General features: G+C 37.8%; 1 long non-coding RNA gene across 1 annotated transcript; it reads left to right on the forward strand.

Moving 5' to 3' along the window:
* The first annotated feature begins 1,561 nt into the window (after window positions 1–1,561).
* Window positions 1,562–6,181, forward strand: LOC129143506 (uncharacterized). The gene is made up of 3 exons (XR_008547009.2): window positions 1,562–1,928; window positions 2,023–2,198; window positions 3,176–6,181. It is a non-coding gene; the product is annotated as an uncharacterized LOC129143506 (long non-coding RNA).
* Window positions 6,182–6,556: the final 375 nt, after the last annotated feature.

Below are 6,556 nucleotides of genomic sequence, written 5' to 3' on the forward strand. Positions count from 1 at the left end.
CTTCAGGCTGTACAGGAAGCATGGTGCCAGCATCTGCTTCTGGTGAGTGCCTCAGTAAGCTTACAATGATGGCAGAAGATGAAAAGGGATCAGGCATATAACATGGCAAGAGAGGAAGCAAGAGAGGGAGGAGGTGCCAGTCTCTTTTAAACAACTTGATCTCACATAAACTCACAAAGTGAGAACTCATTCATTACTGTGAAGATGGCACTAAGCCATTCATGAGGCCCCATGACCCAAACACCTCCCACTAGGTACCATCTCCAGCACTGAGGATCACATTTCAACATGAGATTTGGAGGAAACAAATATCCAAACCATATCAAGTAGTTTATTTGAATCTATCTTTTAGTTCCCTCATGCTCCCTTCAACAGTGTGTAATGCCTTGTATAACCCATCTAGAGTCTAATTTTCAGCAGTTACATTTCATATTTCTAAAAAGTCAATTTGATTGCTCATTCTTGATAGTCTTTTGTTCTTTGCTCAATTTTTATTCAACTTCCTACTTATTTAAATGTATACTATACTATGCTTATATTTGTGTTCTATGTCTGATCATTCCAGTAACTAACCTCTTCAGTTGGGATCTTAAACCATCATTGATTTTGCTGATTCTCACTCATGGTTCCTTATTTCATTTTGTGTTTGATGATTTCCTTTTTTATTGTGAGCTCAAATTTTGTTGAACTGGACCTGTAGGACTGTCACTGTTATACATTTGGAATTTTTTATTCTGGAGGAGAGTTGTAGGATTATCGTAGGACCACTTTAGCACTTTTAAGTTTCCAGCTTAATGAAGGAGTGAGAGATTCATCCCCTTCAATGTGTAGCAGCCACAGTTTAGCCTTTTGGTATCAGCACTGGCATTGACATTTACTTTTAGGACTTCACTGATCCTATTGGTGAGAGACAGGACTAGCTGGATTTCCTAGGCCAACTAAAAATCCCTAAGCCTAGCTGGGAAGGTGACCGCGTCCACCTTTAAACACGGGGCTTGCAACTTAGCTCACACCTGACCAGTCAGAGAGCTCACTAAAATGCTAATTAGGCAAAAACAGGGGGTAAAGAAATAGCCAATCATCTTTCGCCTGAGAGCACAGCGGACGGACAATGATCGGGATATAAACCCAGGGATTTGGGCCGGCAATAGCTACCTCTTTGGGTCCTCTCTGTTTGTATGGGAGCTCTGTCTTCACTCTATTAAATCTTGCAACTGCACTCTCTTTTGTTCCGTGTTCCTTACGGCTCGAGGTGAGCTTTCGCTTGCTGTCCACCACTCCTGTTTGCGCTTTCGCAGACCCACCGCTGACTTCCATCCCTCCAGATCTGGCAGGGTGTCCGCTGTGCTCCTGATCCATCGAGGCGCCCATTGCCACTCCCGATCGGGCTAAAGGCTTGCCATTGTTCCTGCATGGCTAAGTGCCTGGGTTCATCCTAATAGAGCTGAACACTAGTCACTGGGTTCCATGGTTCTCTTCTGTGACCCGCAGCTTCTAATAGAGCTATAACACTCACTGCATGGCCCAAGATTCTATTCCTTGGAATCTGTGAGGCCAAGAACCCCAGGTCAGAGAACACGAGGCTTGCCACCATCTTGGAAGTGGCCTGCCACCATCTTGGGAGCTCTGGGAGCAAGGACCCCCTCGTAACAGTGGTATCAAATGGTTTATTAATTATTTTCCTAACTCTACTGAAAGTACAGAAATGCATCAAAAATATACTTCATGCACATTATCTGGCAGCTAGGTTGTCTTGCAGCAGAACGATATTTTAGGGTATCTAGTCCTTTCATACTACCAGAAGCAAAAATCCCAAAAGTAACATTTTTCACTGTAAAAAATTTGGAAATTCCACATAATCCCAAATCAAAAAGAAAAATAAATTCTCCCATCACTGAGCTATCCAGAAAATCCAAGTAAATAATTTGGTGAGTATCTTTCAAACATAAACACACACTCACAGAATACATACACACATACACACACACATATGTATATAGAATTTTTTGTACTATTTGCCAGATACATGATCTGAATGTCAAGACTACTACCTTCTTCACCCTCACCCCATCCATGGCAAACAACATCAGTCAATTACTGCTTTCCGACTCTTGGGACTGGTAGCTTTATGTCATGTCATCAAATTTATATCATCAAAAAATTACAGAAAACAACTACCAATCAGTTGGAGTTAGTTGGTATGTAAGGTCTTTTCTTCCTTTTTTTAAACTTAATACATAATGCTCATTTATTTTTCAGAGTGTGTATAAATTAAATTTGGTAGAAGCAATTTATGAAACTCATACAGAAAGTATTATATTATTTTTAACTAATGAAACATTCATAAAATGTACTACAGAGAGCATATTTAGGAATTAAAATTGTTGCCTCCAAAATAGTAAATGTCAATACAAATATGGCATAGGAGGAAAACATTCCAGGTATCCGAGTGGATTAATAGACATATATTATAAATGAGATGTGTCATGCTGCAAATAATCTTCATCCTTAATGAATCTTTAAACTCGAACTATACTGACAGTTAAAGATGTAAGAGGGAGACACAGCCCTTTTCTCAAAGGTCTATATTTTGTTTATAAAGATTCTAGTTCAACTAGTCAACAAGCAACAGCTCAAATCCAGTCTGCCTTCTAATACATAAATAAAGTTTTATTGGAACATAGCCATGCCTATTTGTTTCATATTGTCTATGGGTGCTTTTGTGCTAAAATGGCAGCATTGAATAGTCATATTAATAACATAGAACATACAGCTTAAAATATTTACTTTCTGGGCCTTTACAAAAAATGTTTTCTGAGCCCTGTTTGTTATTCAGGGGTTGACTACACAATGAACTGAGATTAAAAGTCAGCACAATCCCAGGTGGCCTTGATTTCCTCCAGCTTCTCTGCTGAAAACTCATCTACTTTGCTGTTTCTTTCAACTTCCCCTGCGTCTAACTCCCCTTCTCACTGTCACTCTCCCTGCCTTAAGGCTTGACTCCTACTGCTATATGATACCAAGAATTGCTTGAAGATAAATAACTCCCAGGGATGTGCTAAACCATGGTTATTCTGATCCTGTATAATTCAAATGTATTTGTTTTCTTTTAACAAAGTTGTAGGTCATCTATTTCTAGCCCCATAATCTCCTCCTCATTTGCTTCCATTAACAGAAATTCTGAAGATAAATGACATACAAGTGCCAAATTTACGGTTCCAAAATGAAGAGTTCTACATTCAAAAAAAGGATGAGAAAGGATGTTATTTGAGCTAGACCTTCAAGCACAAGAGGAATTCCGATAAGTACGAGGCACTGGAAAATTATTATAGTCAAGGATAATGGCAAAAGCAGAGAATAAAGGCAGCAAGGGGCATGTAGTGATCAGAAGCCAAAACAAAACAAAAATCGGTGGGCAGATACATTCTTTAGAACAACTCATTATTATCGTCATTATATACACAAGAAAACAGAGTTCATCAGATAGGTTCAGCAGATTGTTCAAGGTCACATAGCAAAAGATGGAGACTCTTGGATTTTATCCCAACCGGACCAACTCTAACCACCATCCTGTGCAGCCTGAGACCAATTGCTGAAGTTACATGTATTGGTATGACCATTTCCACCTGACAGCAAATGCAAGGGAACCATAAATACCACACAAAGAAGAAAAAAAAAATGAAGAGAGAATGAATGAAAGAAAAATGTTTGGCAATGGGAACCTACAATTATGACTCAAATGCCCCTAACTTCAATAAAAAGGAAATGAACTATGAAATTATTGAAGGAAGCAGTATATGAAAATGAAGGCATAGATACTCCATTCAAATCTCTTAATATATAAATTTAAATATTCACTCCATTTTAAGTGAATGATTCTGTCAAAAGAATTAATTTTCTGAGCAATGAGGATATTCATTTAGCATGATTCCACCATCTGCAATTTATGAACCAAATTATACTCTTTCAGAAAAAAAGTTCATACAATGCATTTAAACTACATCAAGACCAAATCAAAAATGTTTCCCTAAAATTGAAGAAATCACCAAGTAAAAGTTAATCGCCTGCACCTTTAGTAGACAGTGACCATTACAGAATAATATATAACAAATGCTTTACCCAAATGGTTTTTCAAACTTTAACAGTTTATTCATGATATGTGAAGTCAGAGTTCTAGTTTTAACTGGAAAGGGGAATTCTCACATCAACAGAGCAGTCAATAGTCTTGGTGTCCCAGAAAAGACCTTTTAAACAAGTTGTCATTTCCAAAAGGGTTTGCAGGGATCTTAGGAAAAAATGCCCATCAAAGCAGGCTGGCAGGTAACTTTAACGGGGAAAACAGGTTAGACAGACTCTATGCAAAGTGGAGGAACTTCCTCTGTATGTGAGAAGCAAAGCACCGGAGTTCCAGCTAAGTGTTGCCATAAGGGAATAGGGGCTTACTGTTATCAGCTATTCCAATTTTTCAAGAGAAACTACAACTCCAAATATTTCGGTAAATTTTTAAATGGCCACTAAGTGAAAATGTTTAAGACACTGAGCAGACTAAAACCACTTAAACAAATTTGCAGGCTAGGTGACGAGCGGGCTGCAACTTACCCATTTTGCTCTGGAGCATCTGTCATTTACCAAAGAGTGAAACAAAGCATGAATATACACAAAAGGAAAAACTATTAAGAGAACACCATGGGGCTCTTTTATATATAACAGAGATGATCACCTAATTACCAGATTTGTCTTTCTTTCACTTTTTCCTTCTTTACTCATTTATTTGTTCTCTTATTTAACAAATATTTGCTCATTGTCTTTTTGGTATCAAGCTCAGCAGCTGGTGGAAGAAAAAGGAATGTAATCAAATAATTACAGCTATTTAACATGTGCTGGTAAAGATATATACCAAAGTACTGTGAAAGCAAGAATAGGAAGCGTTAACTCTCCCCAGGGAGGTCAGAGAGCCGCAATGGATTTAGTAGGTAGCTGTTAGTTTTGCTTGCTCAGCATCCATTTCCCTTTTTTTTTTTTTTCTGGTGACATTGACTCAATTTTAATTTGAGAAATATTTTCATCTCGATAGGTTAGTAAAAGCAAAGGCAACATTTTATTTCTTGCTCACACTACACATTTTTATTCATGCTACATTTCCTATACAGGGTAGAGAGGAGTTCATTTGACTACAGGCACTCAGGGACCAAGACTGACAAATATTCTATCTCATTTAGCTACACCATGTAGAATACATGGCAGAAACAACTAGACCACCTTGCACTGGCTCCTCTTTGCTTTAGCTTAGACATATCATGTCCTCCTTGTGGTTCAAATAGTCGTGTGGTCTCATTTCACTTCCTGGAGGCTTAGAAATGTAGGACAACCTATTATATGCAATCTTGGTGACATGTCCACCAAAATACCCAACCAGCCCATGGTTGAGACATGGACATGTTACCCAAGCAAAGGCAATGAGATAATTTCTTCCTTTGAGTCATGAACCTTGAACTGAATCTCACAGAATGCAAAACCAGAACTGACCCATTCCAAGGACCTTTTCTATGAAAAGATGATAGTCATTAGTTCCTACAGTCTAGATTCATAAAGGTTTTTTTCTGTGCCTTGAATGTTTAGTTGTTGGGTTGTTTTTGTTCTTTGAGCTACCTATATCTACCTGTATCCATCTTGTATCTTTTCAAAACACTCATTTTATTGTCCGAGTTAGTCAGAGTCATTTATGTGAGCCAACAATGATTACTGATAACCTGGAAAAAAACATGCAAAGTAAGTCTGAGAGAATGAGTAGCAGTTTGATATGATATGGGATAAGAGTTGGTGTGGTGGGATGAGGATGACATCGAGGGCAACAAATGATCAAAGTCAGAGAAGCACGTAGAGCCAGGTATAAGTAGTTCTGCATGGCTAGAAGAAAGAATGGGTGGATTAACGCATGTCAAGAAATGGGAAAGATACTAAAGGCTGAGAAATAGCAACAAAGATTTCTACATCATCCTAATGAAGTTTAGATTTGACCCTGAAGAGAATATACATGTCCCAGCCAGAGAAGTATGCCTGCAGACTGCAGACAGTGAAGAGCCATAGAAGGCTTTTAAGTAACTGTGACTTCACCATGTTTTTTTTCTTTGGTCTTATCTAGATAAATTTCACATAATATAAAATTTACCAATTTAAAGTGCACAATTCAGTGGTTTTTGATATGTTCACAGAGTCATGAAACCATCACTACTATCTAATTTTAAAATATTGTTATCACTCCCAAAGAAAACTCATACCCATTAGTAGTCACTACCTATTTGCCTAGCCCCTAACAACCATTAGTCTACTTTCTTTCTCTAGAGATTTGCCTATTCTGGACATCTCACACAAATGGAATCATACAGTATGTAGTCTTTTTTACTGGTTTCTTTCACTTAGCATAACGTTTTGAAGATTCTTCCATGTTATAACATGTATCAGCATTTCATTCTTTTTTATGGCTGAATTATATTCACTTGCATGGATATACTACATTTTGTTAATGCATCCATTGATGGAAATTTAGGTTGTTTCC

Source organism: Pan troglodytes, chromosome 2 (genome assembly GCF_028858775.2).
Source record: "Pan troglodytes isolate AG18354 chromosome 2, NHGRI_mPanTro3-v2.0_pri, whole genome shotgun sequence".
NCBI classification, from domain to species: domain Eukaryota; kingdom Metazoa; phylum Chordata; class Mammalia; order Primates; family Hominidae; genus Pan; species Pan troglodytes.